The sequence below is a fragment of the Neovison vison genome, chromosome 7 (assembly GCF_020171115.1).
Source record: "Neovison vison isolate M4711 chromosome 7, ASM_NN_V1, whole genome shotgun sequence".
Classification (NCBI taxonomy): Eukaryota; Metazoa; Chordata; class Mammalia; order Carnivora; family Mustelidae; genus Neogale; species Neogale vison.
Window position 1 is genome coordinate 132,234,439 of NC_058097.1, and position 25,883 is coordinate 132,260,321.

The 25,883-nt window shown below is 43.6% G+C and overlaps 1 protein-coding gene across 4 annotated transcripts in view; it reads right to left on the minus strand.

The window, feature by feature from the left end:
* Positions 1 to 25,883, minus strand: part of FAT3 (FAT atypical cadherin 3) — a 641,086-nt gene that overhangs the window by 122,106 nt on the left and 493,097 nt on the right. The gene's annotated exons all lie outside the window — the stretch shown is intronic.

The window sequence follows — 25,883 nt, forward strand, 5'->3', positions numbered from 1 at the left end:
ATGGGGATGGCAACACTGTTTATAAAGAACTCTTGCATATGTTGTATCACTCACTTTCCAAAACACCATCTTCACTAAGTGGAAGTTTACTTGTTCCTATTTGACAGATGAGTAAACAAAGGCTCAGAGGCCCCCTTGTTACCAAGAGTCAAAGCCAAGTATTAAATTTTTGGCGATTCTTAATGTTGTGTGACCACAAACCTGGAAGAACCTGTGTTTCCTTTTTAAATCATTACCTAGAATAAGACAGCTTATTCCTACAAAATACATATTTGGAGGCTGGAAGGAACATGAAGACATATTCGGCACCAAAAGGAGAAAAACAGCAGTAAATTACAGCACCTGGTCATCCAGTTTTTCACCTAATAAAGCAACCTGACAGGAATAATGGAAACAAAGGCCAGAAACGTGCAAAAACAAATTAAAGGCTTTTTGCAAAATGGAACTGCAGTGTAGTTCAGTTTCTCTTACAAGCCGCCTAGGAGAATGGCTTTAATAGACTTAAGATAAATTTTCATAGGAGTTCTTGCTTTCTTTGAGAAATCAATCAAGTTTCCTTCTAAAGTTATTTTCCCAATTGGTTTGTTATGTTTTACAAAAGATCACGTTGGGACCACTATGTGCCAACGCTGGATTTTGACTCCTGAGATTTTCCCAGACACGCTGAGCTCTAAATGTTACACTCCCAGGTGAGCTGTGTTGACCAAAACGCATTGATTTCTTGGCCGCTCCACTTCCCTGCCTCTCTTTTCTCCTTGAACAGCCTCCTTCCAACACCAGACAGCTCTTGCAGTCTTCACTGTGCACAAAATCACCTCCTCATAGCTTCTCAAGAAATCCCCTGCCGTGGACTTGAGATGGGGCCCTCGGGCTGGTTCAGGGCCACGTGGCTGCCAAGGAAAGGAGAGGCCCTCCTGCCTGCAGTTCACCACTCACTCAAGGATCCTGCTGCTGTAAAAATGGTTTCTTTTGGGGGCGCCTGGGTGGCTCAGTCGGTTAAGAATCTGGTTCGGCACTGGTTATTATCTCAGAGTCCCGGGATCGAGCCCCAGATCGAGCCTGCTTCTCTCTCTGCCCCTCACTCCCCTTGTGCTCTGTCTCTCACTCTCTTTCTCTCAAATAAATACCTAAAATACTTTTAAAGAATGCTTTCTTTTGGAGTAGAGCTAGATTTATACACCCAGGTCTTCCAGATGTCTGCTTAGCAGGGAAAGGTGGGTCCCCACAACCCCCTCTCACCTCAAGCACCCCGCTGTCTTGCTCTCTCAGTCCACAAAGGCGTCCTTGGGTCCTCCAGGGAGCAACAGCTCTTCCCTCTAGGGCTTTTGCACACCCCGCCCTCTCTTGCTGGAGCGCTCTCCCCATCCCTTCCCCTCCGTCTTGCCTCCTCATCCCTGGGGTCCAGCTGAAATGTCATTTCTTCAGGGGTGCCTTCTCTGAACCCACAGACCAAGCGCCATCCTCCTGCCCCCCTCGCCATCCCTTCCTGAAGCGTACGCTTTACGTTACCCTATACTTTTCTTTCATCGCGCTCTTTTGGAAAGTAACTAAATACAGTCTTCTTCGTCTGAGCTGATAAGCTGTATAAGGGCAAAACAGACTTTGCCTGGTCTGCTCGCTGCTCTCCCTCCTACGTCAAGCCGCGCAGGTCGAACATGCACCACAAAGGCTTATTTACTGAATCAGACTCTAACTCGGGTCTTACTTGGGCAATCTCTTCAGCCAAAGCAGACTCACCTTATAAAACTGGCAGAGACCATTCGAGGCCCTTTTTACAACAGAGCCCAGCTGCCTTTCCGGCCTTCTGGCCTGGGGCTCCTCCGTCTTATCCATAGCTTCCAGCACCCACTGCAGCTGATCCTTCCCCAACGTGTGCGCCTGTGCCTGTGCCGGAGGCTTGTTCTCCATAGCTGACCAGTATGTCCAACTATATACCAGCAATCTATTCTCTGGACCTCTCATGTCACAGACTGAAAGCATTATCTTCAAACCTCCTCCCTCTCCTGTTTTGCTTCTCGTGAAGGACACCCCCTACCTACTTCCACGCTGGTTTGTCCCAGAACCCCGGGCATCCACCGAGAGTCCTTTCTAGAGTCCTGTTCTAGCTATCCACATCCAGCTGAGCTTGGGAGGCCAGCAGGTGCACATTTTCTGACACACTGCCCCAGGTTAGACCTGTTGTGCACCCTGCTTGGACTGCTGCAGTAGCCTCCTGGTCTCCCTGTCTCCAACCTTCATCTTTGTTGTAAAGTTATTTCTTCCTTAAAAATCTGATCATGTCACTGACCTTGGATGACACCCTTCCAGGGCTCCTTGAGGACAAGGATCTGGCCAGATTACTTATTACTGTGCCTTATCCATCCCTTTCCAGCCTCTGTGCCCGGTTACACTGTGAGCCTGGAAGGTTCTGAGTATGTCATGTTCTTAATATCCCCATTCCACTATACAGCTGACTGTCTGCATGGAATGTCTTCTCTTGGGAATACGCCTGACTCATTCTAGAAGCTTCAGTTCCAACACTCCTTCTCCGAAGTCAATCCTGCCTCCGGCGGACAGATGGAAGTGCCCTCGCCATGTTCCCACTCCACTCTGTGCATGACTCCAGGACATAGTAATTATCATCTGTGTTTTTCAGTGTCTGTACGCTTGTCAGTCTCCACTCAAGCCTTCCAGAACAACCCTAGGTCAGGGATTGTCTCTTATTCATTATTATGCTCTGGTACCCTATGCAGCCCCAAGTGTCAAATAAAGGTTGTTAAATGAAATTAAGAATTAATTTATCCAAAACTCTTCCTTATGATAATAAGTGGAGGAAACATTCAGACACTGAAAAGTCTCTGTTTCTTTATCTGTAAAAAAAATTAAGAGATGGATAACATACAATCCCTAAGTGCTCCTTGCTTTATGAATCTAGGAATCTAGTTGTACTAGACAGAGCTAGAACAACTTTCATACCCACCAGACATCACGAGAACATCACCAATCCCATGATTACTCATAGTGATTTCTAGCCACTTCTCAAACTGTGCTGGTCATTGCAGACACTTATCTACAATCTACTGAAGTGATCTATTCATGTGTTTTGGCTCTTTCAACAGGCTCAGAGGCAGGGACCTTGACTTTTTCATCCTTGCTGTAACCTAGTGTACTCTCAGTAAATGCTTCCTCAATGCCTACGTCATTTCTGACCTCAGAGTCTTCATTTCCATTTTTTATTTCTCTAGACCCACTCATGTGTCCAGCTCTGTTTGTACCTGGAATATCAATCATCAATGATTCCATCAGCTTTTTAGACTTCATTTTTCCGTGTTGCCTTAGGGCTCAGCCCACTAGCTGGAATCAGTCTCTATGGAAAAGGAGTAGCAGCACCAGGGACCAAAGCAAAACTAACGTAAGTCCCCACCATCTCTCCACTGAGCCATTTTTCATTAACGATGAATTCTATTGTTTAGAAAACTCTCCCTTCTGGCTCTGCCACAATGCCACAGGGGAATACCAAGCCATCCTAACCTGGATTTTCTGTTCTCATCAAGGATCAATAATCAGTGGTTTGGCAATTAATCAAAGCCTGAAAGACTCATTTCTTTAGGTGGTTACAGCGAGCGCCTAACAAAAGGAACCACAACACAAGCAGTTCCACTGAAAGTACAGTCCAGTCCATTTCATTTTCCTGTGGTGTCCTTGGGGTCTGTGATTAACAGGTAGAACCAGAGGAAATCAACACAACCCAGTGGATTATAACGATAAAACCACAAAGAGGAACATGTTTATATGTCTATCTCTGGAAGATGCAAAAACTTTATAAGACCAAAAATGGATGGACATGGGGAATTCTGGATTCATGGCAGCTGTGGAGGCCACGCTTCTTACTCACTGAAATTTCCTGATGTATTTGTATTTATGGTCTCTCTCCCTACAGTAGAATAGAAGTATGGATGCTGTCCGAGTGTGGAGACCTTGGGTCTTGTCCACTACCTTGTCCCCGGGGATTATTGAAAGTATCTGAAAATATATTAAATATTTCTAAAATGGAGAGTCCAATTCTGACATTCTCCTTAACTATTAATTAATCATAAATGGCTATTTCCAGGCCATTACACTTGGCATTGTAAACCTCTCTTCAGGGATTACATATCCCTCTTCCTATACTTTGTATTTTATCCTTGACATTTTCTCATTATCAGACATATATTTAACTCACAATCTTATTTATTGCATGTCTTCCTTTATTAGAATATGAGCTCCATGTGCATTGGCATTCATCTATTTTGTTCACCCATGAATTCCTGGCACGCAAGTATTCAACAAATAAATATTCATTCAACAAATGAAGTTTTCATCCAGTGCCGTGTAGTTACACGGCAGTTTAACTTTTCGAGGGAAATTGGGAGATAACACCAACCAACAAACCACCCAACAAAAATTCTGGATTCATACTAAATTCACCCTTCTTGCATGCCCCAAATCTTCTATAATATTCTGGACCTACCATGAACTGGCCTCAGTTTACATGCTTTCAATAAGACACACTCACTGTCTTAGGAAGCGGCCCATTGGTTGTTTGACAGGTACATTGTTCCCAAAGCTCTTTTTAATACTGAACCTGAATCTACCTGCCTGTCATTAGCCCAGACTGCCTGTCGCTTCCCAAAGACCAGGTTTACCTTTTGTAACTATACAGAAAAAGTCAAATTTCTCTTGCACCTTGTCTTGGTAATCTGCTGCTGTGTAACCCAAAACTCAGGGGCTTAACTAACCCATAATGATTTATTTATCTCTCCTGCCTTCTAGGGCTGAACGGGGATGTTCTTACTTGGGGTCTCTCATAAGCAACTGCAGTCCCAGGGAGCTGGGTCTGTAGGTCACTGGACATGTCTATTGGTTGACACTAGCCACTGCTGTGACCACAGCTGGGGCTGAGCCTATGCTTCCTTGCAACACGGTGGCTGGGTTCCTTTCATTATTTCCTTTCATTCCTTTGATTGTCCAAACAGTCTCATGAGATAGATTACACCTATTTGATAAAGAACTTTAATTTAAGAACTTGTCCTGGGTCACAGTGCTCTTAAGTGGAAGAGATTGTTTTAACCCTGGAAGTTTGGTTCTAAACCAGGGAATTGGCAAACTATAGCCCTGAGGCCAAAACCTGGCTGCCTGTTTTTATAAATAAAGTTTTATTGGGATGCAGCCACACACTCATTAACATGTAACCTGGAGCTGCTCTCCCGCTATAAATACAAGAGTCCAAAGGTTGAGGCAGAGACAATGTGGGTCCCAAAGCCAGAATAGATGCTATAGTTGTTATTTGGCTCTCTACATAAAGAATTTGCTGAGCTCTGTTGTAAACCTTACATTCTGCCGCGTCTTTGGTCACAGGGCTCTCACTTAACAGCATGCCTGCTTTGCTCAGTCCTTTGCGTGGTGATTTATGTTGTCCCTACTTTTTACAGGAACCTGGTAGACATCGCCACTTGGATTCTACAGCTAGTAAGACAGTGGGGCTCAGAAGTTAAGTGAGGAATTTTTGCAAGGCCACTCAGCCAGTAAGTGACAAAACACAGGTTCGCACCCAAGTCAGTTTGGCGTCACAGCTCATGCTCTTTTCCCCACCCTGCAGAGTCTCCGGAGAAGCATCTGCTAACCATCTGTTTGAAACTCCCTCTCCAAACATGGCTCCAGATCAACACCGAGCTCGGAGCCCTGCTTCTAGAATCCAGCTTTTCCCTCCTTTGAAAACTGGGACCATCTTGGATGGGCCCTGGTCTTTTGGCACCTTTCCTGTTCTCCTCAACTGCTGAAAAACTGCCACCAGGTCTTGGGCGGCCGCTGCGACTTCCTTCGGTTGTCTGACTTGAGACGCAAACTTCTTCAGCGCAGTTCTGTCTCCTGCTATTTTCTTACAGTTCCGAGCCCTCAGTTCCCGCTCAATTATCTGCTCTCCCCTCCTCCCTGATAAAGGAGCCCAGGCAGGAGGGGAGGGCTTCAGCTTCCCTGTTACCTCTTATTTATCCTGCACTCAGTGATGTTCCTCTGGGCAGGACTCTTCCAAGTGCTTACAGACACTAACCCATTTGTCCTCACGTCCCGGGGGAAGGAAGGTGGGGGGATGATCCCTGAACTACAGGTTATAGACAGGCAGGGAAAGGTGAAGTAGAGTGGATTCCATCCAGTCCAGGTTCTGTGCCCCCAACCACGACCCTCTGCTGCCTGTCCCCTAAATGCTTGCACCAACTCGCGGGTGTGGCCACACTCCTGACTCTGAATGCCTTCCAATCCACCCTTCCAATGGCCTCAGCACATCCTAGCAAGACATCAACGGTTTCCTCTTTGCAGTGCAGGTGGCCTCAGCACTCCCGAAACAGAGCCCTTATCCTACCAGTCCATCTGCCCACAGTCCAGGCTGATCACGCCCCAAATACCAAGTATCTCTATGTTCACACGTGGGTGCCACATACTTTCTCCCCGTCCTGGCAATGCCCCTTCTTCCTGAGTACTTTGCGTCCTTATTCTGAGTCTCCTGATTTCTAGGAGCTATTTTTTGTCCCTGAAATTCTTCTAAGGCAGAAGACAAAGCGCAAAGGGGATTTATGTTTCTCTCCTCCATCTCATTATGAAAAGTCTCAGGAACTAGCTCATAGATTTGTGCGAGGAAGAAATCTAAAGATAAAGCCATTTAGACCAAGGCAGAGCTTCCAACCACGTGACAAGTAGGTTTCAGATATCCTGTGACACTGAACTTCTTAACTCTTGGGTAGATGAGTGTGACCTCACAGAGCTGGATCCCCGGGGCTGGTCATCTCTGGCTGGGGTTAGCCTTTCTCTTTACCTGACAGTCTTGTACAAATATTATCATCTTTTTGTGCACCATAATGGGACAAAGGTTATGAAGCCTGTAATCAATTACTAATAATGTTACCCTTCTCTTGGCTCCGATGACATTTTAAAGCAATATGCCTAGGGTAGTCACTGGGTGCAAAGGACATATTCTCTATGCAAAGGATTTGAGATGCTACGGCTGTTACAATTAATTCCAGTGAGGATGCCTATCTATTTTCACGCTTTTCTCACAAGACCAGTTGTGGATAGCAATGCTCTTACCCTCTATGTCTCTATTCTTGATCATCAAGAGTAGGCAAACAGATGGAAGGGGACCCACTATTGAGTATTTTCTTTTCCCTATAACATTCTCATATGCACTGAAGAGCCTCAGAGCAAAGAAACTGGCTTTCCTTACCCTTACACTCAGCAAAGCACAGAGTCACTAGACACTAAGAGAACTCACAAGTAAGTGGGAGTTTAGACATCATTCTGGTTCATTCCGCCCGCTTTACAGATGAGGAAACAGGTCTAGACAGATGAGCTTCTTAGACCAACATCGTATTACTGGCAATAACCTTAATTTTTCCAAGACATTGGCTCCAGAATTCCAAGCTGCCTTTTGAGCTTCAAGTGATGCCTCGTGTTCATAACTTCTCAGCTGTGTGATTTCAATATTGCAGAGGTTTTAATTTCGGTATTTTTCAAAATGCTACATGCTTTTTAAAAAGAAGAGATGCGTTTAGAGGAGAGGCTCTGTTTACTTTCGTCTTCAAAATGTTTCCCAAACATTAAAAACTTAATCTTCTCAAGATAGTAGAGAAGTTGAAAACAACTTTATCTCCTCCCTACCAGGGGAGAAACAGAGAAATGACCTCCTCCAAGTATACCACGGCATTGAGTAGTCATGTGGGGGTCAGAATCCAGACCTGTCTGCTAGTGGGCGCAGATGACTGCACTGTTGGGAAGACAAGTGTTTTCTTCCATTTCTGGAGAGGAAACTATGTACAAACACTAAATTAAGGGTAGGTCTTGAAGGAGGAATAGCTCTTGAAGATAAATCTTCTGAAAGGTAAAAATCATTGAGCTAAAATTAACCTGTACTATCTCCCATATTTTCCATGGAGGGAAAGAAATAAAAAGCCTGTTTTATACCACCTGCCCTCGGTTTTATTACATGTGATTTCTCTGATTTGCCCTATCAGTTGGCATTAAGAAATCATCTGGAGGCGCTCTAGTCACTCACCATCCTGCCTAGGTACAGTTGAGGGACATATTCTCTGGACTGTGAAAGATTCGTGTCCCTGCGCTTTCCAGTTTGCAGTAAGTTAGGTACTTCAGGAGGTGTATTCAGTTGAATATCTTCGTGGAATGGTTTGTTTTTTTATGGGAAAAGTCTTCCTTTGAAATAAGAAAAAGGTAGGAATGAGGAAAAAAAGGAAACAAGGGAAGAAGGAAGAGATGAGAGGAAGGAACAGGAAAGGAGAGTGAGGGAGGTAAGAAAAGATAGGAAGGAAGGATGTAGGAAAGGCAGGCACACAGGTAACGTCCTGCGAAGAGGTGAATCTAGGAGGCACCGGGCAGCTTTCTGAAGAGAATGGGGTGTGTTCCCTTTCACATAAGGAAGGCTGGTTACAAAGGCATGGAAACAAGAAAATCTATTCACTGAGTGGTCGGGTTAGCAATCTTTCAGGGATCAGATGATGTTAATCTGATGAGAATTTACTCTGAACTATTTTCTAGAAAGTTTGCCCTGAAAAGTTAAAAGCACAAACCAGAGGGGGATCATGATCCCTGGAACCTAGGTCTTGGGGTCACTGAATCATGCTGTTCATTTTTGCACACTCTTTGTCCCAAGATGTCACATTATTGGAGGGCCCCCAGGACAAATCTGCTCACGATCCACCCAGAGACCCCTTGTGAGCACTTGTGGTCTGTCTTCTGCAGGGCATGGGTTCCCGTAAGTCTGTGAGCCATTCCAGGGGCTGGCCCACACTAGCACACAGTGGGTCCTCAAAAAGCATTTGTTGGTTGGATGCATGTGGGAACCTTGCATCTCAGGACAGTGAAGGTACCTTTTCACTGCCATGTTTAGACCCGGCGATTTCTAAATGGCAACTTTTTTAGAAAGATCCTTGACCAATTCGCTTTGGCAGTGGCGAAAAGATTATAAAGCTTTGTCCAAATCTCTTCTTGGCACTTCAGGAAATAAAGTATTTCCCAGCCTGACATCTCTTAAAGCTTTTTTTTCCTGCAGAGAGGTACACATCAGCTACTAATCTCATCACATTTCCATTTCCTTCCAGGCTCATCTGCTCATCATTTTCTATTCATAAAACTTGCTTGATTCTAATCTTCCCGATCAGCAGGAACTAAACACCTCCTCCAAGTTTCTTTAGAATGATGGTGATTACCACACATGTGCTAACTCCCCCTTTCCAACAGATGGGTCCAATCTATGTGCCCACATGTGGGCCATTAAGAAAGTTCTGCTACGAACTAAGAGGTGACATCATATTAGCCCCAGGACTCAATCCCCCTGTATCATTTCGTAATTCCGCCGACATTAAGGCCTCCGTCCGTATACTATTCCACACCCCCTTCTCTGTGAAACCGAATCCACCAGGTATGAATTACTATGTGAAGTGTATACTGGTAGGCTCCCTACTTCCCAGCACCGGACCTCACACTTTATGTTACTTTTATCCTGCAGACTCTCGCGTCTTTAGCTCCACTGATGATGTTTTTTTGGATTTCAACGCTAACACTTACACCAGACACCAGATTTTTGGTCTTTCTTCCCACAATCAAGACTTAATGCAAAAAAAAAATAAAGCTTTGCTCCTCTCGCTTGGTAATTCAGCATGGGTTTGTAGGACAACTCAGCAGGTCCTTTAACACTTTATCTACCTAAAAATACGAATTTTAAATCAATCCACTTAAAAAAAATTAGGCCCAAGGATATGTATGAAAGCACATATAGACTTAATGTAAAAGTCATGAAGAAATTGGTGGCCCAGAAATAGGATTTTCCTAGGCCTATGCAGGGTAGTACAAAAATTTCTGCCAACATTCATAACTATAGAGGTTTCATATAAAAATTCCAATTCTCAGCTTCTCCTGAAAACTCAGAAGGACCGGCCCATCATCTCTCTCCTCTGTTCCTGATGTTTCCGCCACGTCAACATCATTCAACAACATCGTGCAGAAATTTTTCTTCGAATGCAGAAATACTTCTCACTGCCCATATTCTTATCAAAAATGGTTAAAAAAGATAGATGGAGAATTCTGCATATTCGAAGACAAATGGAAGAGAGCACATTTCTTTCGTAAGCGAAGTACACTCCTGTAAGCTTCATACGCAAACACTCTGCCTGCTATCCCTCACTCACTTACGATGCCAGAGTGGGCTCTGCTGACATTTGAGCTTGTAACCCTTGGTTCAAGGTCTTGGTAAAAATCTTTCTGTATGGATAGGATGTATGTTTTAATATGTTTCAGAGATAAAACTGCAGCTCTTGGCAGAGACCAGAGCAAGGGGAGTTGAACATACATCATTCCTACTCCGGGTATGAGGATTTTAGGCACTACGATTTTATAAAAATCTAAAGAACTTTCCAAAAAAAAAAAAAAAAAGAAAGAAAGAAAGAAAAAACCAACTGAAGGCATCTTTAGCCCTACAGTCACCTAGACAACAAATATGAGTCATCTGGAACACTTCTCTGGCCCTCCTCCCATATCTCATCAGTCATTAATGAGGGACATTGCCAGGGGTGAATCAGAAATAGGTGAAGATGGGGAGCGGCTTTGCACCAGGATGCAGGACTTAGGAACAAAGTGTGGGTGGGCTTCGGTGGTGGCTCCGTGACCGCCTCGGCCAAGTGTCCCTGAGCAGGGCACCACCTGTGTTGTTCTAATAGCAGCCCTGACAATTCTACCGCTGAAGGGTCAGTTGTATCTCTCAGTTCTTTCTTCTCCCTTCTTGGGGTCAGGCTCTCATTATCTCCTCCCTAAATCATCTTGTGCCAGTCTTCAGCCTGGTTTCCCTGCCTCTAGTTTTGCCTTATCCCAGTCCATTCTTTAGAAGACTGGAGAATCTTCTAGCAAGAAATTCAGATGATGTCAGTCCCCTGCTGAGAGGACTTCAGGGACTGCCCACTGCTTAAAGCAAATCTAATAAAATGTGTCATGGAGAACATCGGTCCTGCAATGAGCTTGCCTTAAAAAGAGAGGGTCCAGGATTCCAGAAGCCTGAAGAACACTGTAGGTAGAGCTTTCTATCTGAGGGAAACGAAAGCAAAGAGGCTGGTTTAATTTTGTTTAAATCTGTGTGTCCCAAGCTTATGTGACAATAAGATCCTTTCGTTGAGCGATGCTTATTAACATCCTTTAGACTTGATATTTCAAGGAGCGTACTTTGGGAAGTGCTGACTTACAAGACTCTTCAGGATTAAAATGTGAGATTCTTTAGTATTGATACAGCCTGTTACTGTTACTCTCAGCTTCTAGCTTTTACCCAGTCTTTACCTGAAGTTCTTCCTCTTAAGATTTTACTTATTTATCTGAGAGAGAGAGAGAGAGAGAGAGAGCGAGCGCACAAGCAGGGGAAACAGCAGAGGGAGCAGGAGAAGCAAGCTCAATCCCAGGACCCTGAGATCATGACCTGAGCCTAAGGCAGCTGCTTAACTGACTGAGCCACCCTGATGTCCCCATACCTGAAGTTTTAATCACAGAGTACATTGTTTCAACACACATAAGCCAGTGCTTTACAACATGCCTTGTTTTAGACAAACTGGATATACGGTGGTGAGCAACGTGGGCTCCCTTCTCTCGGGAAGCTCCCAGGCTACTTCTTCCAACATGGGACATGTATTTCAATGCCCTTTTGCCTTTGATTGGGATTCCCACTTCATAGAATACCCTTTATTCCCTTTTTCTTGTAATTCTTGTAAAATCCTTCAAGGCCAGATGCAAATGTCTGTTCCTTTATGACACCTTCTCAGAGACCAGGCTCAAATCCCTTCCTTTTTATGATTCACTTGTCTCACTGATCACATATCTAATTATTCTGTCTGTCCTCCTTAACACCCTTGCATTGAACGAGCTTCACTTCCCTGGCGGTGAAGACATGTCACATCAATCACGATATTGGCAGCACCAGGCACGATGTGCTGATATATAATAAATGCTAAACTAACATCAGTTCCCTTAGGTTTTCATAATAGGGATCAGGAATGCAGCTATGGATTGGTGAAGGAATTATTTATCCTGCTTTGTTTTCCTACTTCTAACAGCATGTTATTTTAATTTTGAGTCATAGTAAGGATCTTAGATTGCCAGTAAATTAGGATAAATTAGGAAGATATCCTGTTGGTTAGAAACAAACATTATTCATTATCCCATCAACAGAGCTATTAAAAATCCTGCATACTCTTGTATTTATTGCACAACAGGTAGGGTTTGTTCTTTGCACATAATAAAATTAAAATCCCTGGGGAAGCATGTCTCAGGATGCAGATACTAAAAGAGAAAGATGGGTCATCTTAGATACTTAAAGTATCCTAATTACTTTCTCAAGATGAAAGGGAGTATAGGGAAGTTTTAAATAAAGATCAATTCATTAAACTTACACGGATTCGGAAAGACAAACTTGACAATGAACATAATGGTCAATATGCAATATTTAGGAATTCTTATAATGTATCCGTATTCAGCATATTTACCAGATGTGCAGTTATGTTCATCCAGTTCTTGCCTTCCAGGAGAATGTAAACACGTCCACCCAGTCCCAGGTCTGAACTATATTCTTCTTCGAGAAGAAGAATTTCTATCAAACCGCCTGAAATCGCTCATTTCTATCAAACTGCCTGAAAACTATTTGTGAATTCCCCAAGGGCAGAAACTTTCTTTCCATTCTCAGGAATGGGATGGATGAAAGCAATGTAGGGAAAACTAAACGGCCAAAGATACGGAAACTCAAATAAGACAAATAGCAATGAAATAATTCCATGCTGCATCCAGAAAAGGAAACCTAAGCACACGTGTAAAATATAAATCCTACCCATCAAATGAAAAGCCTGGAAATGTTAATAAGATAGTAAGGAATTAAAAAAGCACAGACCTGGGTGCTCTAGGAACCTTTTTGGTTAAAAATTCTTGAGTATTTGAATGACTGTTGCAAAATAAAAAGGACGACTGTCTTCTTTCTAAGGATTTACATGTTTTGTTTTGTTTTTCTTAAAACTCTTCTCCCAGAAATAAAGGAGAAAAAAATGCCAAGTTGTCTTCTGACCCTGAAATCAACTAGACTCAGAAATCCAATAACTTGAGACAATGAATAATCACCTGCAAGAATAATTAGAAGAAATAAAAGCCTAAAACTTGCACTCTGCTCCCAGTCCACACTCATCTGTTTAAATTCCATTTAAAATGATTCTTCACTTTTTACTTTTTCAACATTGGAGGCAGAGGGCTCAGCAAGAACATTCTCATCGTCATGCCCCAGAGGCAGCTCTCCCCACCAAGCCTAAGTAATGTAAAAAACAGTGGCTGGTGAACTTTCTGCCCACGTCAAAAGCAAAATAGATTAAATGTGTTAAATCGTGGAAGATAAATGAGAGTCACACTGCCCCAGGAGTCAATTAAAAATGTATAACTCAAGTCGCGCATCTGTAAACTCTAGAAATAGTCGTTTTGCCCACGCAAAAATATTGAAAAGTCATTTGAAATGCAAGGCCTTCCATAAGTACTCAGTTTCTCTGCTGGGTGAAAATGTAATACAGTAGTTTTTACAGATGACACTCTACGATGTTGAATTTTTATTCTCAGAGTACGATTATGATGATCAAATATGACTCCCTACTATGTGTTCTATTCACACAGGCCAGAGTCCTTCCCGTGCTTAACAGATATACCCTCTTTGTTCATTTTATGAACCAGGGCATAACATTGCCAGGACAGTTCTCCCTCCCTCCTCCCTCACTCCCTCCCTTCCTTTGTTCTTTCACTTCCTGCCTCCCTCCTCTCCCCTCCCTCCCTTCCTCCCTTCCTTTGTTCTTTCACTTCCTGCCTCCCTCCCCTCCCCTTCCTCCCTCCCTTCCTTTGTTCTTCTACTTCCTGTCTCCCTCCCTCCCCTCCCCTCCCTCCCTCCCTCCCTTCCACTCTCTTCTCCCCCTACTTTCCTCTCAGATGATCAGGCCTACAAGCACCTATGTGTGAAAGAGATCCCTGGTGGGCAGCACTGTGAGTCATGAATAATGACTATCTCTTTGTAAGACTCTACTTAGCAGGCAGCTGATACTATTCTGACTTTATGGCAAAAGCTCTCAGGGAAATATATTCCCAAACCATGTTTCAGCATGTGAGAGGCAGCAGGGATTGCCAAGCACTTGGCAAGATTTACCACCACAACGCACACTCAGAGAAGGTTGAGTGATTTGCTCCAAGCGTCCTGAAAAATCTCATTCCAGATTTTAACATGTAACTTTGCAAGTGAGCATCTTTCTTTTCCTTCTGGTTTTGTCAAAGGAGTATGTCAAGGATTCCAATAGCTGACCAATGTAAGAAACAATATTTCACTAAAACATACGGAGAATGTCCTAGGCAGCCTTCCATGACAATAAAAGGAACTAGCGTATAAAGCTTCCAAACTGAGTAGACTTTTACCAGAACGAAAAACTCTGTAGAAAGCTTATGATAAAAATGATTTTTGAATAGACTTAAAGGCGATGAAGATTTCTTTTGATCATAAAGATGTATTGGTTTCCATGCTCCAATGAATAGGCCCATTACCAAAATATACAGGCTCACAGCCTTCCCCAGAAATCTCTAGAAATGATACAAATAAAAGATCACATGAGACATCAGGTAATTGTGTGGGCAGCAGTTGAAGGCTCCCTGGTGATGACATATGGTTGTTATCCAGGTTCTGGTCCTTTTTGGTCTTGAAATCCATTGGTCAGGGGTCCAGGACTCACCACTGAAATCAGGGCAGGCTGAGTATGGACGACCTGTGTGCCCTCATCCAGCCGTTCCCCTGACATACTTGGGGTCCTCAGGCCAGCTCCAGTCTTAGTGTTCTTTCTCAGAGCCTTGTGGAGTTTGTGGGTTTGCCATCAGGGGTGAAAACTATAGGGTGACAGGGACTCTTCATATTCCGGGCCCCTAACCCATTTCAATAATAATATTGTGGCCACATCTTTCATGCCACGCCTTCAGAGCACTTTCATATCTGTGATCTCATTTGATTCTCCCAACAATTTGACAAGGGAAACTGGTCAAGCAGGATTAATTCCATTTGATAGCTGATGGAAGACTGAGCAAGGTCAAAAGCTTTTTCTAAAGTCACTCAGCTCGTGGGTGACAGCATGGTCTCAAAAGACATAGCACTTTGTAAAATCCAGGCTAATGCTCCCACATCCTCCTAGACTCAGAGGGCTTGAGCTCAAGTTCATGGACACTTGGAAAAACCAGCTAACAGTGAGGAAGTATCGTCTTCATATATTTATATGAGAATATATATTCATATATTTCCTAGTCTCATATATATAATTCATATATTTACTAGTCTCAATCTGAAATATGTATTTTTTAAAGATTTCATTTATTTATTTCACAGTGAGAGAGAGAGTGAGAGAGAGAGAGAAAGAGAGAGATCACAAGCAGGGGTTGGGGCAGAGGGAGAAGCAGACTTCCTGCGGAGCAAGGAGCCCGATGCAGGACTCTATCCCAGGACCCTGGGATCATGACCCGAGCCAAAGGCAGATGCTTAACCAACTGAGCCACACAGGAGCCCTGAAATACACATTTTATGTTCAATAATTACTCCTTGGGGACCTGCAATGTGAAAGCACTGTGGGGGACAGAGGGATGAATACATCCAAAAACATGGTCTCTGCCCCTACATGAGCTTGCCACCTAGAAGAAGTAACAGGCATGTTTACAAATAAGGAAGAGATAATGGAAGTGGAAAGAGCTCCATTATGTTGGTTGTGTACCAAAGTCCTCAGTCCAAAAATTCCTAATGGCAACATCTATCCTATGGTACCATTTTAAATGCCACCCAAATGTCCTGGGGAACCTGGTGTTTTGAAGGAATGCCTTCTACTTTTGGAAAATCGAAGTCCTGGAAAAGGAATCTGTATCATCGAGTTCTCTTTTAAAAAGTGATTATGGAATTCAGCCTTATAAAATGGGATGTTTTTAAATCTATCTGGGGTGATGTATTTGTGTTGTTTTGGAGGGCTGCCCAGAGGGTTTCTTAAGGTTCTCCTTACCCTTAGGACGTATATTTCTCACAAAATGCTACAGAAGAAAAGATCATAGGTTTTACACATCTTTTTTATAGGTTTATTGGATACCAGGTTTATTTGCTACTTGTTCCCTGCACCTCTGCCCCTCCCCTATCCCTGTGTTGGTGTGAACAAGCGAGCACGTTGTTCCAGCTGTTTCCTCTTAGCCTTCTTAGATGCCGGCTTCTGGGGGGACCAACACTGAGGACAGCCAGTCAAGAAGCATCAGAGTTTTCGGCATTATCACATAGCTGAACAGTTCCTAACCCGGCATGGCTCCTGGACTTCAGTTATGTCAGTTATGTGAGTAATGCATATTCTGGCCTCGAGTTTATTCTTCCCAAATGCCAGTAACTAATTCTATGAAATTTTATTTTATCATCATCGTTTTCCCAAAGATTGATTTATTTATTTATCACACACACACACACACACACACACAAGTATGCAGCAGAGAGCCTAAAGCAGGATTCGATTCCACGCCCTGAGATCATGACCTGAGCCAAAGTCAGAGGCTTAACCGACTGAGCCTCCCAGCCACCCCAAATTTTAAAAAGCTGACTGAGATAGATTGGGAATTCTGACTGCTTATGCTTAGTAATTCTGTGTAAAAATGAAGCTAATCAGGTAAATTCTTATCTAATGACTGGGTTATCCACTTTCGTTACTCACGTAACTATCTCATATGTTCCTTTATAAATAAATTTTTCTACATAGACAGTGATGCAGGCGTGTTCATATAGGTGGCTAAAGAAGGTCTTTCGGCTGAGGTCCTTAACCTGCCTTTGCATTGCTGTAGGTATGGATTAGAATCAAATTACTTGCCTCTGACATCACCACATTATAAAAGAACAAAGTGCCCTTTGCTCTCCTAGACCACCAATCCTGTGCCTGCCCAGACAGAAACCCTGTTTGTAATGAAAGGACCCCAGCTGAATGGCAATCAGAGACCAAAGTCACAGGCTGGTCTATCCTCTTTGTTACAGAGTGTAATCAGTAGACCCCACGGATTACTCGAAATTCCAATTTCTTCCCCCTCTGCTGACAGTACGCTTCATCTTCTGCTTTTCCAAACATTTTGAATTGTGACAGAGAATTCGGTGAGGCATTACTGTTTCAGTCTTCTGAAAGCTGCAATTAAATACCCTGTAAGCGGATGTCACTTTGCCACCTTTTTGGAAAGGTATAAGAGAAAAAAACAAAAAACAAAAAACACAACAACTAGCCATCAGAGGAAAAGTATTCATAGTTAAGGATCTTCTTCAGCCAAATTTTGTTGTCTCTTTATGGCAACAAAGGTCTGCAATCAGAGTCTGGTTCCAGCTTACTAAAGACATTGATGACATGGGCAGGGGTGGGGGATTGAATCTCCGTTTTACATGGAGTAGAGAAGGAAAAAAATAAAAGACCACCCTAGAAGTGACTAAAATTGCATGGGACGTTATAGCGCAAACACTTGGAATCTTTCCTTTTCGAAAGGGGATGGTGTTGCTATATGTATGACTTTCTTTTTAAAGCAAAATTTCTACACTATCAGTAGCTAAATGACGCTTGGGTGCTTTCTGGAGAGGATATTTTCTGTTCTGCTAGGACAATGCTAATACCCTTGAGTAGGAATTCACAGAGGTGCAGGTGTCTGAAAATGATTTTGTTCTTTCACCAGTCTTCTGAGAGGGTCTGACCAAATACCTAAAGGGCCAACTGGCATGATTTATCTTCTATTACTCAACAATTCTGCCTCTGAATGCCATTCTTCTACTCCATGTCACTCTTCTGCCGTGTAATAGGACTGCACTGAATCAATGGGAACCACTTTCATGGATATCTGAACGCAGTCTGGTGGCCCACAGGTGAGGAATGACGGCGTGTTCAGCAGAGGGTGCACATCTCGGCTTGGGGACCAAGGCTGGGGTCAGGAGAGTCACTGTCTTGTTCATTTCACGAAGCGGGTGGGCTAGGCTCCCCCCCAGCTCAGGCTCTCTGTTGGGGCCTTTCCAACAGCAGCTCCAGATGGAGACATGAAATGTCAGAGTCAGCACAGACAAGTTAGCAGCCAAAAATTGATGAGGCTTCTCCAGGACGTGAAAGAGTAACTTGGTCTGTAACTAGGGAACTGTGTGGAAGTGTTCAGTGGGATTACTGTACCTTCAAAGGGCCATGTTGGAGAAGGAGAACAGGGCTTCTGGATCATGTGGGCTTGTGTCCCATTCCGAGTTTTCCCACTATGTCCAAGCTGCACCACCCTTCAGCAGATTGTTTAAATTATGTCTCAGTATCTACGGCTATTAAATGGGAAGAGTAAAATCACCTCCAAGAGAGTTTTCTGGAGTTAATGAAATATCGTATGCAGTCTTCAACAAACAGTTTTTAGGGCACTAGCTACCTTCCCCGTAGCCACTGGGGACACAAAGGTGCAAATCTTCCATCTCTGCTCCCAGGAGTCTTCCCCCCACAGCACTGCAAAATGATTACCACCGTAGCTTAGCCCCCCCGCCCCGATCACATCACATAATGACCATTTTCTTTTTTGGGGGGGTGAGAACATTTAGGATTTAGTCTCTCAGCAACTTTCAAGTATATAATACAGTATTTCCAGAGAAGACACCTAAATGGCCAACAGGTGCATGAAAAGGTGTTCACTAACCACCGAAAATGCAAATCAGAGCCAGAATGAGCTATCACCCCATGCCTGTTGGAATGGCTACCCTCAAAAAGACAAGAGATAGTAAGTGTTGGTAAGGGTGTGGAGAGAGGAAATGCTTTTGCACTGTTGGTGGGAATGTAAATTGGTGCAGCTAAAAACTGTGAGTCTAGTAGTGTATGTAAGTGTCTAAAACAGTACCTTGCATATAGCTGATGTTTAATAAATGTAAGTTCAGGGGCTCCTGGATGGCTCAGTCAGTTAAGCATCTGAGTTCGGCTCAGGTCATGATGTCAGGATCCTGGGATCAAGCCCAGAGTGGGGGTCCCTGCTAGATGGGGAGTCTGCTTCTCTATCTCCCTCTGCCCTTCTCTCCACTCATGCTCACTCTCTCTCAAGTAAATAAATAAAATCTTTAAAAAAAAAAATCTAAGTTCACTTTTAATAAATCATTTTCCTCTAAAAATATTTCTAAATAGTCCTGGGGCATCTGGGTGGCTCAGTTGTTGGGCGTTTGCCTTCAGCTCAGGTCATGATCCCAGCGTCCTGGGATCGAGCCCCACATCCGGCTTCCTGCTCGGCAGGAAGTCTACTTCTCCCACTTCTCCTCCTTGTATTCCCTCCCTCACTGTCTCTCTCTGTCAAATAAATAAATAAAATCCTTAAAAAAATATTTCTAAATCGTCTTTAAATTTTTTTATTTTATAATCACCCTTTAAAATTGTTAACATGTCTATGGAAACAGAGGACTAACTGCTATTATTAATTTCTGTCTATCTCTATTTATCTATCTATCTATCTATCTATCTATGTCCATCCTTCTAGTCATTCATTCATGTGTCCATTGGTTTAACACACAATCTCTGGAAGGAACAGGGGATTTAGCATTCCGTGGACCTCTGGGGTGGGTGGCTAAGTATCTGAGAGCAAAGGCTGTATATATAATGTTTTTGATGATAGTGGCCTCACTGAATGGTCTTAATGCAAATGACTTTGTCCTTATAAGAGAGCAAAATCCTCTTCCAAGAAAGAACCCTGTGCCAACTGCAGTGATTATTCTCAGAACAGCAATTCAACTTTACAGTCATAAAAATGGCTATGATTAGCCCCCTAGTGACCTGAAAGTGTTAATGCTTCTTCTCAAAGTGTCAAGCAAACAGTCTAGGAGAGCAAGGGCTATAGTGCTGGAAAAATCGGGCTCCTCATTCAGCCGTCAGGTGGGTCAGACATGACTTGCTCAGACTCCCCCAGGAGTCCCTGAATGGCGGCATTCTAGAATCCTGGCTTGTTTATTCACACATTCCATCAACCACCAAATTCTTTCAATCTACCATCAGAGTCAACCTCAAAGACACCTCTACTTCCCCACCCAACCTTAGTTCAGATCCCCTTCATTTTCTTCTAGACCAGAGCCATAGCTTCCTGACTTGTCTGTTCGGTCTGGTCTTGCTCTGGCAGTAATCCATACTCCCCATCCTCAGCTCAGGGAACATTTTAGAAAGCAAGTAAAATCATTCGCTTGCCAGCATTTTCAGCATGATCGCCCAGCAAACTTGCATACCATACCCACTCTTCCTCTAGGTTTTTGTACCCATAAGGTTGTTCCCTCATCGTGGAATAAACACACTCTATTCTTTTTTCTCCTTGCCCACCTAGCAAACATTTTTTTTTCATTTTTGAGTAGTTACAATGTTCCAAGAAAACAAATATGCTGTTTAAAAAAAAAAAAGTAGCTTTAACTTATGTTTTTATAGTAATGTTAGGTTTACAGAAAAGTTGAGAAAAGTACAGTTTTCACACACTCCCAGTTTCCCCTATTATTTGTATCTTTTATTAGTGTGGTGCATTTGTTACACGTGATGCAACACTATTGGTATATTATTATTAACTAAAGTTCCTAGTTTACATTGGCGTTCACTCTGTGTTGCACATTTTGTGTGTTGACATGAATAATGACATGGGTCCACTGTTAGAGTCCTAGATAGATTGGTACAGAGTATTATATAGATTATATAGAGTATTAGGTAGATTAGTCTCACTGCCCTACAAATTCCCTATGCTCTATCTACCCATTCCTCTCCCCCTCCCTACAAGATCCTGGCAACCACTGACTATTTTCTGTCCGAAAAGCTTTGCCTTTTCTAGACTGTCCTGTAGGTGGGATCCTACAGCCTACAGCCTCTTCAGATGGGCTTCTTTCTCTTAGTGATGCGCTTTCAAGTTTCCTCCATCTGTTTTGGTGACTTGTGAGCTCATTTCTTTTTAACTCTGAATAATATCCCATTGTGTGGATGTAGTACCCTTCATTTGTCCATTCACCTTTTGAAAGACATATTGATTGCTTCAAAGTTGGGGTGATTATGCATAAAGCAGCTATAAATATCCACATGCAGGTTTTTCTGTCACCGTAAGTGTTCAACTCATTTGGGTTAATACTAAAATGTATGATTGCTGGATCCAATGTTGAATTTTGTAAGAAGCTTCCAAAGGGTCTTCCCAAGTGGCTGTCCTATACGGTGTTCCCAACAGCAACAAACGAGAGTTCCTGTTGCTCCACACCCTCACCAGTGACCACTGGTATCAGTGTTTTGGATGTTAGTCGTTCTGAGAGGTGTGTAGGGTGTATCCCATTGTTATGTACCTGCTCTTTTCCCCAGCTCAAGTGTTCTACCTTTGTGATGCCCTCAGAACTCTTATACCAAGTGTTGATGATCCTAAACCATAACCTCTGTGATGATTATGAATTTTAGAAATTTGTATGCAATGCAACTACCATTTCGGTGCTGAATGAATATTGTGTTAATCATGACATTGTCAACATTAGATAAGTTTTTGATGTACACTTAGATAGAGACTAGATGCTATTGATGATAGAGAAACCCAACTTAGACATCACTAGTAACGGCAACACCTCTGAATCTCAGTTTCAAACATAATTATCACCTCCTCTGTGATTATCACTTCCTCCCCCAGACAACTTCCTATGTACTCTTGCTCAAACAGCCCACATGAGCCCACATCCAAGGGTCCTCTGTCCACACTCACTACCCATCCATCCTTACTCAGCTTGGACTCCCCACCCATCCACTCAGGGGCTTTGCTCCTGCAATTTCCTCTTCTTTCTCCTGGAGCACCAACATTAACTCCTTCCTTACTCGATCATTCACTTAGAAACAACAATATGCCTTCACAGTACACCTTAAAAAAACAAACCCAATGGGGCACCTGGGTGGCTCAGTGAGTTAAAGCCTCTGCCTTCATCTCAGGTCATGATCCCAGGGTCCTGGGATTGAGCACCGATTCGGGCTCTCAGCTCAGCAAGGAGCCTGCTTCCTCCTCTCTCTCTGCCTGCCTCTCTGCCTACTTGTGATCTGTGTCTGTCAAATAGATAAATAAAATCTTAAAAAAAAAAAAAAGCCAAACAAAACCCTTCCTTGACTCAAACCTATTTGATGTTGTTGTTGTCAGTGCCTCATTTGCTCACTCTCTTTTCTAGCAAAACCCCTTGGAAGAGTCGGTCTGCTTGTTACCTCTATTTCCTAACTCCCCCGCCTTTCCCCCCACCATTTAACTGGGCTTTTGCCTCCACAGCTCCACGTTAAGAGATCTTATCAATGTCACCAATGCCCAACATTAGCCAAAGTCAATGGTCTGTTCTGTCTTCATCTTACTTGACGTCTCACCACTTCTGACACCTCTGACCACAGCTAATTCAAAACACTGTCTTATCTGGACCACCGAGGTACCCCTGCTTCCCTGCCCTCCTCCTGCCTTCACTACCTGCACCCCTGCAGTCTTACTAAGATGTGGGACTGCCCGGGGCGCCTTGCTGGCTATGCAGGTTAGGCATCGGACTTTGTTTTTAGGTTATCATCTTGAGGTCCTGGGAGGGACCCCCCGCATCCGGCTCTGTGCTCAGTGGGGAGTCTGCTTCTCCCTTTCCCACTACTCATGCTCTCTCTCACAAATAAATATATAAAACCTTAAAAAAAAAAAAAAGATGTTGGACTGTCCAAAGCTTTCAGCTCTTTCCTCTATTCTATCTACATACTTTATCTCAAGGCTTCAAAACTTATCCATGGAATAATGACTCCCAGCTTTGGATCCCCAGCCTGGGATCTTTCCATAGGGTGCCAATTCCCAGTGCAAAATCCTTTAATGCCTTCGCATTGCATTTGGAGTACAATGACAGAGTTTTTCTATGCATGTCTCCTAAGGCTCCTACATACACTGCCAGTCCTCCAGCCCTCCCCCAGCTCCGTCATCTGTTGCTGTCTTACCCACTTAACTGGTTCTGGCCACTCCCCATGGCTGTCTTTCTTCTTCATCTCCTGAAACATACCAAGTTCAGTACTGGTTGGGCCTTTGTACTCACTGTTGTTTCAGCTGTAAGTCTTCTCTCCTACCTGCCTTCTTCTTCTCATTTAGGTCTTAACTGAGATAGGACCTCCTCAGAGAGGCCATTTGCTGACTACATTTGCTAAAGCGACTCCCTGGTCACTCCAATACACTATTCTACTACTTTTTTTTTTTTAATTAAGATTTTATTCGTTTATGTACTTGGGGGGGGAGAGAGAGAGAGAAAGAGCATGAGTGAGCACATGGGCAGGGGGAGAGGCAGAGGGACAAACAGACTCCCCGCTGAGCAGGGAGCCTGATGTGGGGATTGATCCCAGGACCTTGGGATCATGACCTGAGCCAAAGGCAGACACTTACTTAGCCCACTGAGCCACCCAGGCGCTCCTGCATTGTTTTACTTCTTAACATATTTCCTGCTCCTCTCGTCCTACTTCCACCAAAGCATCAGGAAGATGGCGACTGGGACTTTCCCATCTCTGCTACACCCTCAGTGCCCAAATAGTGCCCAGAAAAGACTAGATGCTCAACATATGAATTTGGCGCTAGCAGACAGTATCTCATTTAACTGTTAAAGCACATGTCACTTGGCCTTCAGGGTTCAGGGCAAATGATTAACTTTTCTACTGCTCTTCCACAGACAAGGGTGGCCTCTGCTTCCTTGGTGCTTCTAAAGCCTTTGGCACAGACCCCTCTTTGAGTCCTCATCCGTGCCCACTGTGTTTGCCCGTGGGCCTCTGCCCCATAAGAACTTGCTGTATCTCCAACGTTTAATCCAGTGTGTAATCCATATAGCTTCTCAAATACGGGAGGGCCCCACTGCCATAAGTGACACCAAAGGGAACCTCGGCATGCTTCTCTCTCTCCCCACCAAAGATTTTCTTTTTCTCACAAGAGGCAGGTGGACTCCCCTACCTGCACAGGGTCCAGTTACTAAGAGCTCTCACCATGACTAAACTAGTGTTGTTCCCCTAGGCACTCAGACACTTGGGGAGGGCTCTGGAGGCTCGAACAATTCACACAGCTCCTGAAGGTGTCAATTTATCACCAGGGGGTTACATAACATAGCAGCCCTCACAGAAAGGACACTTCCAAGTGTTGCTCTGTAAATCAAACACCAGCCTAAAGCAGCTATTGAACGCTAGAAAAACTTTTAAAAACTGACCTGAAGAACAGGAAGAAGCGTTTATTTACTCTTAAAGCAATCATCTATGATTTGATAATTCCTAAGCCATACCTCCAGATTCAATTTCTTGCAAATATTTTTGCCACAAACAACTCATGGCCAAATGGGGCGTTTCGCTTTTTTGGCTCCCTTGCTTCTAAAACATAATGCATCAAACTCAACTCACTAGACTCTTTCTCAAACCACCCCATGTCAGCTTAGGTCACCCAGGGACTACCCCGCTCTCATTCACCTAAGCTGAGAGCTACATGTAGGTTCCCCTTCTCCTCTTCAATCTGTCAATTCTTCCTCTAGGCAAGATTGCCACCCGTCCTGTCGTTTGTTTCTGTGGCTCTCCCCTGCACTTGGTCCGCGGCAGGTAAATCACAGTCACCTATCTGGTGTTCAAGCTCCACATCTGTTCTTCATCTAGGCTACCGCAGTTGTGGTGTGAGAATGCTCTATTGCTTCGCAGCTAAGAGGCCACCACAACAACCAAATTACATTATAGTCTCATCTCTGCTACTTATTCAAATTGGCTTCCTGAACTTTCAAACAGGAGCCCGGGACCAATAATCCCAGGATATGTCAAGTTCACTTGAGTCTTCATCCCGAACTCCTGGAACACAGAATTATGTATTCATCTAACAAGTGTTTACCAAGCAGTCTGATTCTTCCAGTCTGTTCTCCCAGTTGTACACTAGCTCTCTCATTGGCACACAAAACCTGTTGACGTACAGCTTTGCTCCTCTCTTCACTACTCTTGTGTTCTTACAGTCCTTGTCCTTTTTTGCCCCTCATGTCTCTCCTTCTTCTAGGTCCCCGTCAACTACCTACCCCTTAACAAACCTGGTTTAGTTTTGTTTTAGATTTTATTTATTTATTTTATATATATAGAGAGAGCGAGCATGAATGGAAAGAAGAGCAGAGGGAAAGGGAGAAGCCGACTCTCTCCACTGAGCAGGGAGCCTGACATGGGGTTTGATCACAGGATCCTGAGATCATGACCTGAGCCAAAGGCAGATCCTTAAATGAATGAGCCACCCAGACACCCCAGACTTACTGTTTCTTATGTCTGGAACACTCTACTCAGTTTTTCCCTAAGACTGACTTCCAATCATTTTAAACAATAAATTCAGTGGTTTTCTCCTCTGGGAAGCTGTCCTTCATCACCTTTCCACCAGTCAAGCAAACCTGCTCTGTAATCCCTTGGATGGAACTTATCAAACTATCTTGGGAGGTTTGTTTACTGTTCATTTTTTGCTCACTAAATCATGAGCTCTTTTATTCATCTTTGTATCTCTAGACACATGGAAGGCACTCAAAACATGCTTACTGAATCAGTGAGTGTGTGAATGATGGACGAAAAGAACCTGTTCCAATCCCACCTCCCACTCCCCACCCCCCTTTTAGGAGTGTAGACTGAGTCATGTCACTTCCACAAGCTCCTCCTCTGTGATTCAAATTCTGTTTCAGCCTTTGAGTGAACAGATTCCTATAGCATCCAGACATTCTCTGTGTAATTGAATTATATATTGTCTTTACTTGAATCTTGCTTGCACATTCCTGAAAGACAGGTCTCTTGCACCTTTTCTGGCAACGCTGCCAGCACCTA